The sequence below is a fragment of the Ovis aries genome, chromosome 4, assembly GCF_016772045.2.
Source record: "Ovis aries strain OAR_USU_Benz2616 breed Rambouillet chromosome 4, ARS-UI_Ramb_v3.0, whole genome shotgun sequence".
In the NCBI taxonomy this organism is placed as follows: Eukaryota; Metazoa; Chordata; class Mammalia; order Artiodactyla; family Bovidae; genus Ovis; species Ovis aries.
In genome coordinates this window covers 83,598,624-83,616,432 of record NC_056057.1, presented here as the reverse complement: position 1 = coordinate 83,616,432, position 17,809 = coordinate 83,598,624, and the positions used below count along the sequence as shown (strand labels likewise).

Here is a 17,809-nt window from a genome sequence, read left to right as displayed (position 1 = left end):
TCCCCTTCTTCTCCTGCCTTCAATCTTTCCCAGCATCAGGGTCTTTTCAAATGAGTCAATTCTTCACATGAGGTGGCCAAAGTATTGGAGTTTCAGCTTCAGCATCAGTCTTTCCAATGAATATTCAGGACTGACGTCCTTTAGGATGGACTGGTTGGATCTCCTTGCAGTCCAAGGGACTCTCAAGAGTCTTCTCCAACACCACAGTTCAAAAGCATCAATTATTCGGGGCTCAGCTTTCTTCATAGTTCAACTCACACATCCATACATGACTACTGGAAAAACCATAGCTTTGACTTAGACGGACCTTTGTTGGCAAAGTAAAGTCTCTGCTTTTTAATATGCTATCTCAGTTGGTCATAGGTCTTCTTCCAAGGAGCAAGCATCTTTCAATTTCATGGCTGCAGTCACCATAATTGTTTCTGACTGAATTAATGAATTAATCAGTTATATTCAATCAGTCGTTTAGAATTGAATATATCTCTATTCTGGAGAAGGTGATGGCACCCCACTCCAGTACTCTTGCATGGAGAATCCCATGGACTCAGGAGCCTGGTAGACTGCAGTCCATGGGGTCGCTAAGGGTCGGACACAACTGAGTGACTTCACTTTCACGTTTCACTTTCATGCATTGGAGAAGGAAATGGCAACCCACTCCAGTGTTCTTGCCTGGAGAATCCCAGGGACGGGGGAGCCTGGTGGGCTGCTGTCTATGGGGTCGCACAGAGTTGGACACGACTGAAGTGACTTAGCAGCAGCAGCATATCTTTATTTCATTATGTTTTCCCAGGAGATAGACTTTCTTGGCATCCTAAGGCCATCTATTTTGTGAGAAAATAAGGAGGCATTGAAGGTTTAAGCAAAGCTGACCCGATGAGAGTGGTGTTTGGGAAGTTTAAGTCAGAAGCTGTGGAAGCCTCAAGACTTCATGGAGGAAGCATCTTACCAAGTGGTCCCTAAAGAATGGGTAAGAGACTGATGGTAGAAAGCAAAGGAAAGGGATGATCTCCCACATACAGAGAGCAATTATGAGAAGAGACATAAATATGTGAAATATATCACAAGAATCAGACATAATATTAGGTAGGACAGTGCTAGAGTCTGTCAACACCAGGCATAATTTTGCATAGTTTCACAGGCAGTTGTGACAGAGATTGCTAATTGACACCCTGATATCCTTTAACTTCTATTTCCTTAGTAAGAGCATAAGTGGATAGCTTAGGGGTCCCCAGAGAAAGAGAACCAGGAATGGCTTTCTTGACATAAGAGAGCCCATTTTGACCTGAGCCATTTTGTAATCTAAACCTAACCACAAAGCTCACCCTTGAACAAGTCTTGTAATTAATGATCTTAAGGGAAGGAAGGAATGCGGGAACAAAGAAAAGTCAAACAATAGTACAATGAAAAGCAATAGTCTTGGTTCCTCCTCAAGGGATACACATAATTGTAGATCTTTGAATTCTGTAGGAGGTAAGACTCCCACCCAAGTGGAGGATGGAAGGATGATGTTGACCCTCCAGGCTTCAATCAACCATGACTTAAACTCTGTTGACCTTTGCCCCATGTCTATGCTGAATACTCCTCTGCTCAACGCTTAGCTTGATACTTCCCCAATTTTGCTGACACTGCTTTGGGAAAGATCCACCCTGGTGTTCTCCTTACTCTGTTGTTGTTTTTCAGTCACTAAGTCGTGTCCAACTCTTTGTAACCCAATGGATTGCAGCACGCCAGGCTCCGCTGTCCTTCACTATCTCCTGGAGTTCGCTCAAATTCGTTTCCATTGAGTCCTTCCTGCAAGTAATAATAAATCCTTCCTTCTCCCAATCTTTGGCTTGGTTGCATTTATTGACTTGACACCTACCAAGAGGCAAACTCAGTTTTCTGGTAACAAAAGAACTCTTATAACATTGGGGACAGCAATTCCATTAGATAAAAATACTACATTTCTTGACCTTTATATCATAGATAAGTGTGTCTGTATGATTACGTTCCAGTCAATGATATACAAATGAAAGTGTTATGTTCTTTCCCGGAAAGACTCTTCAATGGAGACAGACAGCTGGAGATACTTCCTTTTTCCATTTCTGCTACTAGATCCTATAGCAACCATCTGGGTCCATGAAGTGATCCTGAGGTTGGAAACCAAATGCTAGAAAGGATGAAGTGGAAAGATAGAAGAAACCGGGGTTCCTGATGACTTTTTGGAGCCAACATGCCCTCCTCCCAAATTGTGTGCAAAGTCACTTCAGTTGTGTCTGACTCTGCGACCCTATGGATGGTAGCCCACCAGGCTCCTCAGTCCATGGAGATTCTCCAGGCAAGAATTCTGGAGTGGCTTGCCATTTCCTTCTCCAGGGGAATCTTCCTGACCTAGGGGTAGAACCCATGTCTCTTAAGTCTTCTGCATTTGCAGGCAGGTTCTTTGCCACTAGCACCAGCTGGGAAGCCCTGCCCCACTTCCTATCCCCCACCAAACTGCCTGCCTCCAGTTTTATTTTTAATGAAAGAATAAATCATGGTGTTATCATGGGTTGTCTATCACAGGCACCCATATTTCATCCTAACTGATACAGTGATATACACTTAGGATTTTTGAGACCAGAAATGACATGGCCATAAGGACATCACCTACTGCACATGAGTGAATTATTCTTTTTTATTTGCACATGTGAGAAATAAGAAAAGGAGAAGAGATCATGTATGCATGTGTGTGAGAAGAACAACTTCCTTTACGTAAAGTTTTTGGATCTTGAAACTAAGAAAAGGCTAGAATAGTGAATCCAGGTGCAAAATTGCCTTTGACTCTGTCTAGTTCATTGTGATGTCTAAGAGCTTGAGAACCACAGAGACCAGGACTCAAATCCTACCTATGCTACCTATAATACAATCTCACAAAAGTACAAGTTACTTTAAAAAAAAAAAGTACAAAAAATGAGCTAATGGTAACCTTCTCAAGGATAATTGTGAAAAATAAATGAGAAAAGCAGAAAACAGGGACACAATTATTTTAATTATTTACATGTAACTATTATGTTTCTTGCACTTGAATATCCACACAGCAAACATGGCAATGTCCTCCTCCTGCTCTATTTCTCCCGACCCTCACCTATAGGTGCATGACCATTCTCCTGCCTTACTTGTTTACGTAAGAAGTAAAAGAATATTGGGGATGTGCCCCTAAAAGGAAACTTTATGTAGGGTTTATCAGAGGCCTTGTATAGATAAAAGGAGAGTAGACTAAAAAGTGTTATTTTTCTGGGGACTACCAATTTCCATTTCTTCATGTAAGGAACCTGGAAGTTACCACAACATCCTAAGAACAAATAAAAAGCTGGAAAAATAGGGGGAAAATCACTCTTCTAGGGTCTGTAATAGAAAGTAGGGCAAACCCTTGTCCCCAAGATCAGAGAGACTAACAGCGGAAATATGGAGTCAGGGGATCACAGAGCAGAGACTCACAAGGAGAAACCATCCTGGAAACCAGTGCCAGGGTAGGGAAACTTAAACTGTACCTGACAAAGTGCTAGAGGCTCAGTGTGGACAAGTGTGAGAGTTAGAAACTCCAGGGACTCCTGGGCTGGGCCCCCCACAATATTGTGAGATTTACCTTCTGGAGCTCAACTGTTGTAGCCACGGGTTCTGGAAAACAAACTCACTCAGAAGGACAATGCAGATAGTGGAGTGCAGTTTATTATACCAGCGCGCCTAAGGTAGAGTCTCCTGTTAGCCAAGGACCCCGACCAGCATTTGTGAAAACCTTTTATACCCTATATGTACGTGTCTGAACCCACCACTCCAAATTCCTTGAGACTTACATAAACCAAGGAAAATACAATCCCAATAACCCCCTCATTCACGTGTTATGTGGTCATGTGCTCAAACAGTCAAACAATTAGCCAATAATCAATAAACCCAAGGTTACACTCTGATAGATACAGAAAAATTTATGGCCTGTCTGGAGGAAGAGGTGATTCGTGTATGTTTTCTCTTAGGTGATGAGTAACCTAGATATGATCTTCAAAGTTCCCCTGTCTGGAGGGGGGTCTTATCCTTCCGTTGTTGTTTTCAGAGTCCATTGGAAAGGTGGCCAAGTATGATCAGCATGAACAGGCCTTAGATGGAGTCCAGGCCCTATTAATTCCTTCTTCACAACAGGTTCCCATGGCAAATATTGGAGAAAAATCCCATCGTGCTTCTAGGAGAAAGAAGGGAAGACACACTGTTGAAATTAGCCACAGGCCTTGTTCTAAAAGGGCTTCCCTGGTGCCTGAGTTGGTAAAGAATCCTGCAGTGAGGGAGAACTGGGTTCAATCCCTTGATTGGAAAGATCCCTTAAAGAAGGGAACGGCTCTCCACTCTAGTATTCTGGCCTGGAGAATCCATGGACTATACAATCCATGGGGTCAAAGAGTCGAACATGACTGAGCTACTTTCACTTCATGCTTATTCTAAACATGGCCTGCCCTCAGGTTAAAGTTGTTAAACAAAACCTAACTGACCTGGGAGAAGGGGAATAACCAACTCTAACCTCCTCTAGCCACCCTACTCCACCTCTAAAGAGGGAGAAAAAAAAAGAGAGAGAGAGAGAGAAGTACTTGTGAAATGTATAGTTCACAGGCACAGGTTCACTAAAAGACTGACGCTTAATCACAGGAGCACTTTTCTTCTCCCCATACCTCACCACCACATTGAACGTGAAAGTGAAAGTGTTAGTTGTTCAGTTGTGTCCAACTGTTTGCCACCCCGTGGACTGTAGCTTGCCAGACTCCTCTGTCCATGGGATTCTCCAGGCAAGAATACTGGAGTAGGTTGCCATTAGGCCTATTTAAGCATTCCTTTTACTTGGCATATCATGCCCAGCTATCAAGAAAAAATACAAGCATGCCAAAGAGCAAAAACACAATTTGAAGAGATAGAGCAAGTGCCAAAACCAGACATAGCAGAAATATTGGAATTATTAAATTAGAAATTTAAACATAATTAACATGCTAATCACATTTATCCAACATGCTGGACAGTATGTAAGATGTAGACATGTAGTATGTATGTAGTATGTAGACAGTATGCAAGATAGTATGGAACATGAGCTAAGAAATGGAAATCCTAAGAGCCAGAAGAAATGCTAGCAATAAAAAACAGGGCAATGAAAAATGCCTTTGATTGGATTATAAATAAACTAGACATGGCTAATGAAACCAAAAAATATATAAAAAGAACCCTCAAAAAAGCAAAGAGAACAGAAATGGGAAAAAAGAGATCAGAATGTCCAAGGACTGTAGGACAACTATAAAAGATGTAATATATGTGAGATGGGAACAACAGAAGAGAGAAAGGAAGAGAAGAAATATTTGAAACAATGTGTGAGAATTTCCCCCAAATTAATGTGAGACACTAACCCACAGATCAGAAAACTCAGAACACCAAACAGGATAAATAAAATTAAAAAGAAAAAGAAAAAGAAAAAATTAAAAAACCCACTATATCTAGGCATACCATCTTCAAAGATAAAAAAAAATTCTAAAAGAAGATGGAGGGAAAAAACGCCTTTACTATAGAGGAACAAAGACAATCATATCTAACTTTTCTTTTTTGCTTCCATGCAAGCGAAAAAGAAAGTGGAGAGAAATAATTGAATGTTGAGAGGAGAAAAAACTAACTTTGATTTTGGTAGTCCTACAAAATGATCCTCCAACAGTGAAGGAGAAATAGACTTTATCAACAAGCAAAAATTTGAAGACTTTCTTGCTAGTTAACCTGCCTTGCAAGAAATGTTAAAAGAAATTCTTAGAAATAAAGAAAATAAGTCAGAAACTCAGATCTACATAAAGAAGGGAAAACAAGGAATTAGTGAAAGTAAAATTTTCAAATTTATTTTTCTTTTTAATCTAAAACATAAAATATTGTTCAATAACAGTAACAATGTTTTCAACCACATGTTCAACATGCAGTGTATACTTAAGAATATAGCTTATATATGTGTTTATATAAGTGAAAGGAGTAACAGCAATGATACAAAGAATGAGAAGAGGAAATTAGGATTATTTGGTCATCATAAGATAATAATTATACTACCTGTGAAGTGGTATAGCATTATTTGAAAGTGAACTTGGATTGGTTGTAAACATATATGGTAAACTCTAGGGCAACCATTAAAAATTTTCTTTAAAGAAGTATAACTGATATGCTAAGAAAGGAGAGAAAATGGAATTATATAAAATGCTAAATTAACCACAAAAGGCAGAAAAAGCTAGAAGGCAAACACAGTAAAAAAAAAAAATAAAATAAAACAAAAAGTCCAAGAAACAATCCAAGGGCAAAAAATAGGAAGTAGTAACAAATATAGGTCAGGAAGCAACAGTTAGAACTGGGCATGGAACAACAGACTTGTTCCAAATAGGAAAAGGAGTATGTCAAGGCTGTATATTGTCACCCTGCTTATTTAACTTAAATGCAGAGTATATCATGAGAAATGCTGGGCTGGAAGAAGCACAAGCTGGAATCAAGACTGCCGGGAGAAATATCAATAACCTCAAATATGCAGATGATACCACCCTTATGGCAGAAAGTGAAGAGGAACTAAAAAGTCTCTTGATGCAAGTGAAAGAGGAGAGTGAAAAAGTTGGCTTAAAGCTCAACATTCAGAAAACAAAGATCATGGCATCTGGTCCCATTACTTCATGGCAAATAGATGGGGAAACAGTAGAAACAGTGTCAGACTTTATTTTTTGGGGCACCAAAATCACTGCAGATGGTGACTGCAGCCATGAAATTAAAAGACACTTACTCCTTGGAAGGAAAGTTATGGCCAACCTAGATAGCATATTAAAAAGCAGAAACATTACTTTGCCAACAAAGGTCCATCTAGTCAAGGCTATGGTTTTTCCATTGGTCATGTATGGATGTGAGAGTTGGACTGTGAAGAAAGCTGAGCACCGAAGAATTGATGCTTTTGAACTGTGGTGTTGGAGAAGACTCTTGAGAGTCCCTTGGACTGCAAGGAGATCCAACCAGTTCATTCTGAAGGAGATCAGTCCTGGGATTTCTTTGGAAGGACTGATGCTAAAGCTGAAACTCCAGTACTTTGGCCACCTCATGCGAAGAGTTGACTCATTGGAAAAGAGTCTGATGCTGGGAAGGATTGAGGGCAGGAGGAGAAGGGGACAACAGAGGATGAGGTGGCCGGATGGCATCGCCGACTAGATGGACGTGAGTTTGAATGAACTCCGGGAGTTGGTGATGGACAGGGAGGCCTGGCGTGCTGCGATTCATGGGGTCGCAAAGAGTCAGACATGACTGAGTGACTGAACTGAACTGCACTGAACTGAACAAATATAGTAAATATGAATTCAAATATATTAAAAAAATCACTTGGAATGTCAATGGCCTAAATCCACCAATTATTAATAAAAGACAAAGTTTGTCAGAAAAAGTAAAAAACAGTGCTCAACTATATGTTGATTATAAGAAACCCATTTTAAATATACAAACACAAATAGATTAAAAGTAAATGGATGGAGACAAATATAGCATGCTAATACTAATCAAAAGAAAGCAGGAGTAACTGTATTAATTTCAAGCAGTTAGTGTCAGTCACTCTAACACTAATACTGTTTGAAATTAAAAAGGGTCAGTTCTCCAAAAAGACCTAACAATTCTTAATATGTAGGTGCCTAACACCAGTGTCAACATTGTGAGGCAAAAAACTGATAGAATTTCAAGGAGAATGAATACATAGATGAATACACTATCATAGCTGGAGACTTCAACATGCCTCTGTTGGAAATGGACAAATTGAACAGACAGAAAATCAGTAGGGACATAGCTTGACTGAAACACACCTTCAGTCAGTTGGATATAATGGACATCTATAGACTATTTCATCTAACAAGAGATTATACATTCTTCTCAGGATCACATGGAACATGCACCAAGATAGACCATGTTCTGGGCCATAAAACACATCTTAACAAATATAAAAGAATAGAAATTATAAAATGTCTCCTCACAGATCATGATGGAATTAAACCAGAAATCAATAATGAAAAGATATCTGGAAAAACCCCAAGATGCACAAGATTAAAAAAAAAAATACTTCTTAATAACACATGGGTCAAAGAAGAAATCTAAAGATATTTTTAAAATATTTTGAACTAGATGAAAATAAAAACATAATTATTAAAACTCATAGGAAGCAGTGAAAGCAATGCATAATGGGAAATTTATAGCATCATATGTAAATATTAGAGAAAGAGATAGATCTAAATGTGATAATCTATAAGTTTCCAATTTAGGTAAATAGACAAAGATGAGCAAATTTAATTCAAAGTAATCAGTAGGGAAGAAATAGGAATTAGAGACTCCAATGAAATTGAAGACAGGAAATTAATGAAAAAAAAAACAAACAAGAAAGCAAAAGCAGGGTCTTTGAAAAGATCAGTAAAATTGTTAAGGCTCAAGCCAGGCTAACTGAAAAAAAAAGAGAGAACACAAATTACTCATATCAGAAATAAAGAGGGGACATCATTGAAGATCCCATGAACATTAAAGATGTAATAAAGGAGCACTATGAACAGTCCTAAGCACATAAATTTGATAAGCTACATGAAACAGACCAATTCCTTGAAAGACTCAAGCTGCCAAAACTCACAGAAGAAGTGAATAGGCCTGAATCTATTACAGAAATTGAACTGATCAAATCAGAAAGCACCAGGCCAAGCTGGGCCCGACTGGTGAATTCTACCAAACACTGAAGGAAGAAATTACGCTAATTCTCTACAATCTTATAGAGGATAGAAACAGATGTTGTTGTTTAGTCACTAAGTCATGTCTGATTCTTTGTCACCCTGTGGTCAGTAGCCCACCAGGCTCCTCTGTCCAAGGGATTTCCCAGGCAAGAATACTGGAGTGGGCTGTCATTCCTTTCTCCAGGGCATCTTCTGAAGCTAGGGATTGAAACCGCATTTGCAGGTGGATTCTTTGCCACTGAGCCACCAGGGAATCCAGAAGCAGAAGGAATACTTCCTAATTAGTTTTAAGAGGTGAGCACTATCCTAACACAAAAACCAAACAAAGAAATCTTGAGAAAAACAAAAACAAAATATAGACCAATGTCTCCCACAAACATGGATTCAAAAATCCTACACAAAATATAATCAAAACTAATCCCAGAAAGTATAAAAAATAATTATAGACCATGACCAAGTGGGATTTATGTAACATTCAATATTTCAAAATCAATTAATAGTAATGCATCTAGTTCAGTTAAATCACTCAGTCGTGTCCGACTCTTTGTGACCCATAGGCTAAAGGATGCCAAGCTTCCCTGTCCATCAGCAACTCCTGGCGCTTACTCATACTCATGTCCATCACATCGGTGATGCCATCCAGCCATCTCATTCTCTGTAGTCCCCTTCTCCTCTTGCCTTCAATTTTCCCCAGCATCAGGATCTTTTCCAAGGAGTCAGTTCTTTCCATCAGCTGGCCAAAGTATTGGAGTTTCAGCTTCAGCATCAGTCCTTCCAATGAATACTCAGGACTGATCTTTTTTAGGATGGACTGGTTGGATCTCCTTGCAGTCCAAGGGACTCTCAAGCGTCTTCTCCAACACCACAGTTCAAAAGCATCAATTCTTCAGCGCTCAGCTTTTTTTATAGTCCAACCTCACAGCCACAGAAGACTACTGGAAAAACCATAGCTTTGACTAGATGGACATTTGTTGGCAGAGTAATGTCTCTGCTTTTTAATATGCTGTCTAGGTTGGTTATAGCTTTTCTTCCAAGGAGCAAGTGTCTTTTAATTTCATGGCTGCAGTCACCATCTGCAGTGATTTTGAAGCCCAAAAATATAAAGTCTGACACGGTTTCCATTGTTTCCCCATCTATTTGCCACGAAGTGATGGGACCGGACGCCATGATCTTAGTTTTCTGAATGTTGAGTTTTAAGCCAACTTCTTTGCATTCATCAAGAGGCTCTTTAGTTACTCTTTGCTTTCTGCCAAAAGGGTGGTGTCATCTGCATATCTGCGATAACTGATATTTCTCCCGCCATCTTGATTCCAGCTTGTGCCTCATCCAGCCCAGCATTTCTCATGATGAACTCTGCATATAAGTTAAATATGCAGCCTTGATGTGCTCTTTTCCCGATTTGGAACCAGTCTGTTGTTCCATGTCCAGTTTTAACTGTTGCTTCTTGACCTGCATACAGATTTCTCAGGAGATAGGTTAGCTGGTCTGGTATTCCCATCATTTTCAGAATTTTCCACAGTTTATTGTGATCCACACAGTCAAAGGCTTTGCCATAGTCAATAAAGCAGAAGTAGATGTTTTTCTGGAATTGTCTTGCTTTTTCTATGATCCAACAGATATTGCAATATGACCTCTGGTTCCTCTGCCTTTTCTAAATCCAGCTTGAACATCTGGAAGTTCACAGTTCACGTACTGTGGAAGCCTGGCTTGGAGGATTTTGAGTATTACTTTGCTAGCATGTGAGGTGAGTGCAATTGTGTGGGAGTTTAAACATTCTTTGATTTTGCCTTTTTTTGGCTTTGGAATGAAAACTGACCTTTTCCAGTCCTGTGACTACTGCTGAGTTTCCCAAATTTGCTGGCATATTGAGTGCAGTGCTTTCACAGCATCATCTTTTAGGATTTGAAATAGCTCAACTGGAATTCCATCACCTCTACTAGCATTGTTCATAGTGATGCTTCCTAAGGCCCACTTGAGTTCGTATTCCAGGATGTCTGGCTCTAAGTGAGTGATCAATCACACCATTGTGGTTATCTGCATCATGAAGATCTTTTTTGTAGAGTTCTCCTGTGTATTGTTGTCATCTCTTCTTAATATCTTCTGCTTTTGTTGCTGCTGCTGCTGCTGCTGCTGCTAAGTTGCTTCAGTCATGTCTGTCTCTGTGTGATCCCATAGACGGCAGCCCACCAGGCTCCCCATCCCTGGGATTCTCCAGGCAAGAACACTGGAGTGGGTTGGCATTCCCTTCTCCAAAGAATGAAAGTGAAAAGTGAAAGTGAAGTTGCTCAGTCATGTCCGACTCTTCGTGACCCCATGGACCGCAGCCTACCAGTATCCTCCGCCCATGGGATTTTCCAGGCAAGAGTACTGGAGTGGGGTGCCATTGCCTTCTCTGTCTGCTTTTGTTAGGTCCATACAATTTCTGTCCTTTAATGTGCCTATCTATAAATGAAATGTTCCTTTGGTATCTCTAATTTTCTTGAAGAGACCTCTAGTCTTTCCCATTCTATTGTTTGCCTCTATTTCTTTGCATTGATCGATGAGGAAGGCTTACTTACCTCTCCTTGCTCTTCTTTGGAACTCTGCATTCAAATGAGTATATCTTTCCTTTTCTCCTTTACCTTTAGCTTCTCTTCTTTTCTCAGCAATTTGTAAGGTCTCCTCAGACAGCCATTTTGGTTTTTTGCATTTCTTTCTCTTGGGGATGGTCTTGATCTCTGCCTCCTGTACAACGTCATGAACCTCCATCCATAGTTCTTCAGGCACTTTGTCTATCAGATCTAATCTATTGAATCTATTTGTCACTTCCACTGTGTAATTGTAAGGGATTTGATTTTGGTCATACCTGAATGGTCTAGTGGTTTTCCCTTCTTTCTTCAATTTAAGTCTGAATTTGGCAATAAGGAGTTTATGATCTGAGCCAGAGTCAGCTCCTGGTCATGTTTTTGCTGACTGTATAGAGTTCTCCATCCTTGGCTGCAAAGAATATAATCAATCTGATTTCAGTATTGACCATCTGGTGATGTCCATGTGTAGAGTCTTCTCTTGTGTTGTTGGAAGAGTGTTTGCTATGACCAGTACATTTTCTTGGCAAAACTCTGTTAGACTTTGACCTGCTTCATTTTGTACTCCAAGGCCAAATTTGCCTGTTACTCCAAGTATCTCTTGACTTCCTACTTTTGCATTCCAGTCCCCTATAATGAAAAGGACATTTTTGGGGAGGAGTTAGTTCTAGAAGGTCTTGTAGGTCTTCATAGAACTGTTCAACTTCAGCTTATTCAGCGTTACTGGTTGGGGCATAGACTTGGATTACTGTGATACTGAATGATTTGCCTTGGAAACGAACAGAGATCATTATGTCATTTTTGAGATTGCATCCAAGTACTGCATTTTGGACTCTTCTGTTGACTATGAGGGCTACTCCATTTCTTCTAAGTAATGTATCTAATCAACAGATTAAAAAAGGGAAATCAGATGATTGTTCCAACAGATGCATAATAGTTAGTCAAGGTAAAAAAATTCTCAGTACACTAGAAACAGAGAACAATGTCCTCACCATCTACAAAAACCTACAGTTAATGTTATGCTCAATGGTGAGAAATTCAAAGCTTTCTCACTAAGTTCAAGTACAAGGTGAGGATGTTCCCTCTCATCAATCCTTTTAAACACTGTACTAGAACCCTTGCTAATGCAATAAGGGAGAAAAGGAGGAAATAAAAAGTACACAGATTGGGAAGAAAGACATAAAACTGTCCCTGCTGTGTATTACATGATTCTCTATTTAGAAAATCTGGGGGGAAAAAATCACCAAGAACTTCTGAAACCAATAAATAAGTGATTAAAGCACAGTTGTAAGATACAAGTTAATACACAACACCAAATGCATTTCTATATAACAGCAATGAATAAAGTAATTAATAATTATTAAGAATTTGAAATTAAAACCACAATACCATTTATATGAGCATCTCAAAAAGGTGAAATTCTTTAGATACAACTCTAACAAAATATGTACATGATCTATTGAGGAAAACTACACAACTCTGATGAACAAAATCAAAGAATGACTAAATAAGTGGAAAGATATTCCATGTTCTTGGATAGAAGACTCAATATCGTCAAGCAGTCAGTTCTTCAGTTTGAAGACTCCATGTAATTCCAATCAAAATCCTAGTGAGTTATTATATGAATATTGACAAATTGATTCTAAAGGCGAGGCAAAAGACCCAGAATAGCCAACACAATATTGAAGGAAAAGAACAAAATGAGGGAACTGAAACTACCAAACTTCAACACTTATTATAATGCTACAGTTATCAATGCAATGCGGGAGACCTGGGTTCAATCCCTGGGTTGGGAAGATCCCCTGGAGCAAAGAAAGGCTACCCACTCCAGTATTCTGGCCTAGAGAATTCCATGGACTGTATAGTCCACGGGGTTGCAAAGAGTTGGGAACTACTGAGCGACTGTCACATGGTTATAAAGACAGTGTGGTAGTGGGGAAAAGTCAGACAAATAGATCATTGGAACAGAGTTAGACATGATCTACGAAATAAATACTAATCTGGATTTCATTAATATTAAAAACTTCAGCTCTATAAAAAAAGACTATGTGAAGAGAATTGGAAGACAAGCCACACTCTGGGAGAAAATGTTTGTAAAAAATACATCTGATAAAGGACTTACCCAAATATACAAAGAACTCTGGAAACTTGACACACAAAAAAGCAGCAATCTGATGAAAAGCTGGGACAAAGACCTTGACAGATCCCTCACCAAAGAAGATCTATAGATGGCACATCAGCATACGAAAAAATATGTTCTGCATCCTATAACACCAGGGATAAGGTGAAATTAAAGTAGTAATGAGATACCACTACACACCTATTAAAATAGCCAAAAGTGGAACATTACCAACACTGAATGCTGACAAGGATGTGAATCAATAGGAACTTATGTTTTGTTGGTAGGAGTGCAAAATGATAAAGCTACTTTCAAAGTCAGTCTGAGGGTTTCTTAAAACTAAACATACTCTTATACTATCCCGATATCTTGCTCCTTGGTATTTACCCAAAGGAGATGAAAACTTATGTTCACACAAAAACCTGCATATAGATGTTTATGGCAGCTTGATTCACATTTGCCAAAGTTTGGAAGTAACCAAGATGCTCAGTAGGTGAATGGATAAGTAAACCATGGTACATACAATGGAATATCATTCAGCATTGAAAGGAAATGAGCCCAACTGGTAAGATAGAAACCTTAAATGCATGTTACTAAGTGCCAGAAGCCAATCTGAAAAGGCTACATACTGTTCGATTCTAGTTATATGATATTCTAGAACCTCATTGCATAATGATAGTGTATCTGAGTCCAACTATATGGCATTCTAGACAGGGGAAAGCTACAGAGATGATAAAAAAAATAACAGAGTTTGCTGGGGATGGAGTGGAGGTAGGATGAACAGGCAGAACACAGAGGATTTTTAAGTCAGTGAAAACATTTTGCATGTTGTTATAATTAATATGTGTCATTATACATTTGTCCAAACCCATAGAATATACAACACCAAGAGTTAACTCTGAGGTAAGCTATGGGCTTTGGGTGGTTATGATGTGTCAATGCAGATTCATTAGCTGTAACGGATATACCACTTCTGTGATTGGTATTGGAGGTTTCAGGAAGCTATCATGTGAGGGCAGTGGGCATATGACAAAGCTCTACTTTCCTCTATTTTGTTGTGAACCTAAAACTGCTCCTAAAAATAGTGTATTTCTTAAATATATATTTTCTGTTTCATTACAGAATGTACACAGTTGTATCTTACCAGTAATGAGAGTAGAAAATCCTACTGGTCATGCTTTTCCCATAAGTGATCATTGCTTTATGTATGTTAATGCTTTATATCTGTGGGTTTGTAGAAAGAATGGTAAAGTTTAATCTCTTTGTGGGCTTATCTGGTGATTCAGAGGTAAAAAAAAAAAATCTGCTTGTAATGCAGGAGATGTGGGTTCAGTCCTTGGGCCAGGCAGATTGCTTGGAGGAGGACATGACAACCTATTCCAGTATTCTTGCCTGCAGAATCGCATGGACCGAGGAGCCTGGTGGGCTACAGTCCACGGGGTCACAAACAGTCAGATACAACTAAAGCTACTAAGCACACATGTATGCAATCTCTTTGTGAAAAGAAAAAGGTAATATATAAGTGACCTGTCAAATATTACTCTAATAAAAAAGAGAAAAGGAGATCAAGAAGGATATTTTTTCTTATATATTTTAGGGTATATTTTCCCAGGTGTTTTTCCACTTGTGTATATACAGGGGACTCCTTATATGTGAGTTTCAAATACGATTTGGATAATACTCTACAGTTCTATGGTGCATTTTAATTTTAATTATTAATAAGTAAAATATAATGTCATGTATTAATATACAAAATGTTGATTTCACATAAATAATTTTAACTATGTAGCTACATAATTGTCTATGCTTCTACTGAATTGATTATCATAATTTATGTAGTAATTCTCTACTTTTAAATATTTAAACTGCTTTTCAATTTTTTCTGTTAAACCATATTGTGTGGTGCATTGTAACTGTGTACTTGACAATTTATATATGCTTAGAAATATATTCAGAAATTGAACGACTTGGTCAGAGGACCTTTGAGGTTGTCATAAAAGTTCTTTGGAAATAACAAAAAGTGTCTAAAAAGCCCATCTTTTGAATCATCTATTGTGGTTGTTTTGAATAATTTTAGGAAATCTTTTATTCATCTTTGGAGTGCTATTGTATGTCTAACTAACAAATACTTCAAATACCATCTGTTTGGGTTTTCCCCAGACAGAGACTGCTTATGTGCAATCCACTTACTGAACTTCTTTCATATTTTTGACAGAAAAGCACAAAACTAATTTTTTTAACTTAAGGCATGGATTCAATCTGTTCAGAATCCAGGTGTTTAGCTGTGCCAAGAAAATGTATTATTTTATAGAGAATCTTTCATTTTCAATCAAAATTTTGAAACAAAATACTTAAACACATCCTGCCATTGGATCCAAATATCATTTGTGAAACAAGGTCCATTTTTCAGCAAGAATCCAATTTCAAGGTATGTTTGTGGAGCAAGAGACTTTCTCTCCTATATATCGGAGGCCTTCAAACACAAAGACACAACAAATTGAAAAAGAAGAGGAAGAGAAGAGAAAAGATGATAAGGAGGAAGGGTCCGCTTCACTAGGTAAAAGCAATGACAATTCTCAGTTGTATCTCAAATTTTAATGTAACCAGTATGTTAATTGTTGAAACTTATTAGTAATTCTTTTTTATGAACAGTAATATAAATGCTTTTCAGACAGAAGACTGTTTAATCTATAACACTGTGGAATCTGTACATGTTATGAAAAATAGAAAATTACTAATGCAATAATTAAATAACATAAAAATACTATAACGTTGGTTGAATTATTTTGTACTTACATTGAATATTGGTTAATGAAAAAAGCCAAACCTTATCATCACATGGTTTTATTTTTTTGACTTGATTGTGTTTCTCCAGGATTCAATAATTTATTGGAATAATTTATGACAATCATGGAGCTTCTCTACTATTTAAGGAATCATTATCATAAGACAGTACCACTTTAATTACAGATCCCTGGCCCAGAAATGGAGCTTAGAGCCTTTTGATTGTAGCATTAAGGAGAGAAATTACTTTAACCATCACTAAAGAAGATTCATCCCCTAAAACAAGAAAGCATACCAAGGAGAAAATGAGAAAGAGGTTCATAAAATGAACATGTAATATAACATTGCGTCCTAAAGCAAAGCCTTTACCTGCATCTTTAAATAATCCTTGTTAGATTCCCATGTGACATTTCTAGCTGACTTGACAACTATTGGAGAAAAATTGTTAACTCTGTATCCACCATGTATCTACACATGTAGCAGCACAAGAACCCAAGGCCTGACATCTCTAATTGATGTATCATTAGCTTCTCCTGCGATTCCCCTGGCGGCGCAGTTGTTAAGACTCTGCTTTGACTACCTGGGGCATCGGTTCAATCCCTGGATAGGGAACTAAGATCCTGTAAGCCACAGAGTTCAGCCAAAAAAACAACAAAACAAAACCCAACTTCTCCTTTCAGGTATACATGTCTAGAAAGTTCTGAAGGAAACCCCCCTGCCCCAAATGCCCACCAACCACTTCCCAAGGCCATCTAGAATGCTCCTCACTCTTGTTCCTGTAGTGAAAGTGAAAGCCGCTCAGTCATGTCCGACTCTTTGTGACCCCATGAACTGTACAGTCCATGGAATTCTCCAGGCCAGAATACTGGAGTGGGTAGCCCAACCAGTGGATCGTCCCAACCCAGGGATCAAACCCAGATCTCCTGCACTGCAGGTAGATTCTTTACCAGCTGAGCCACCAGAAAAGCCCAGGGTCCTGTTGATCCTACTTCTAACTGGGATGTTCTAGACTTGCTGTCCCCAAAAGCCAGGTCATGCCCCCTTTCCTTTACTTCATTCTAGAGTCACTACCCCCTTGTTTTTACTGTTTCAGTGCCTGACGTTGGTGCAAGTGAGTTGAAAAGGCTTTTTTTTTTTTTTTTTTGAATATATTATAGGAAAGGTGAGTGGCAGCTGCAGGTATTATGCTGGCCTGTGCGGTCAGTGTCTTTCCAAGTTCTTCTTGCATGCAGTGGGAGATCCCATGGCCACAACAAGCCACAGCCCTTGGAATGGAAAGGTCTTTATGACAGGACTGGCCACGGAGAAGAAAACCATGTCTTCCTATATGTAGTACATGCACTAGGTCACTTCGATCATGTCCAACTCTTTGTGACCCCATGGATTGTAGCCCACCAGGCTCCTCTGACCATGGGATTCTCCAGGCAAGAATACCGAAGTGGGTTGCCACGCCCTCCTCCAGGGAATCTTCCTGACCCAAAAATCAAACCCACATCTCTTACATCTCCTGCATTGGCAGGCGCGTTCTTTATGACTAAACTACCAGGGAAGCCCTTAAGCTGGTATAAATGATGGGCTTCTCTATCAAGGCTGATCCT

At 38.9% G+C, this 17,809-nt stretch overlaps 1 non-coding gene across 1 annotated transcript; it reads right to left on the bottom strand.

The window, feature by feature from the left end:
• Positions 1-17,360: 17,360 nt before the first annotated feature.
• On the bottom strand, positions 17,361-17,491 carry LOC114114649 (small nucleolar RNA SNORA44). The gene has a single exon (XR_003589269.1). It is a non-coding gene; the product is annotated as a small nucleolar RNA SNORA44 (small nucleolar RNA).
• Between the last annotated feature and the right edge of the window lie 318 nt (positions 17,492-17,809).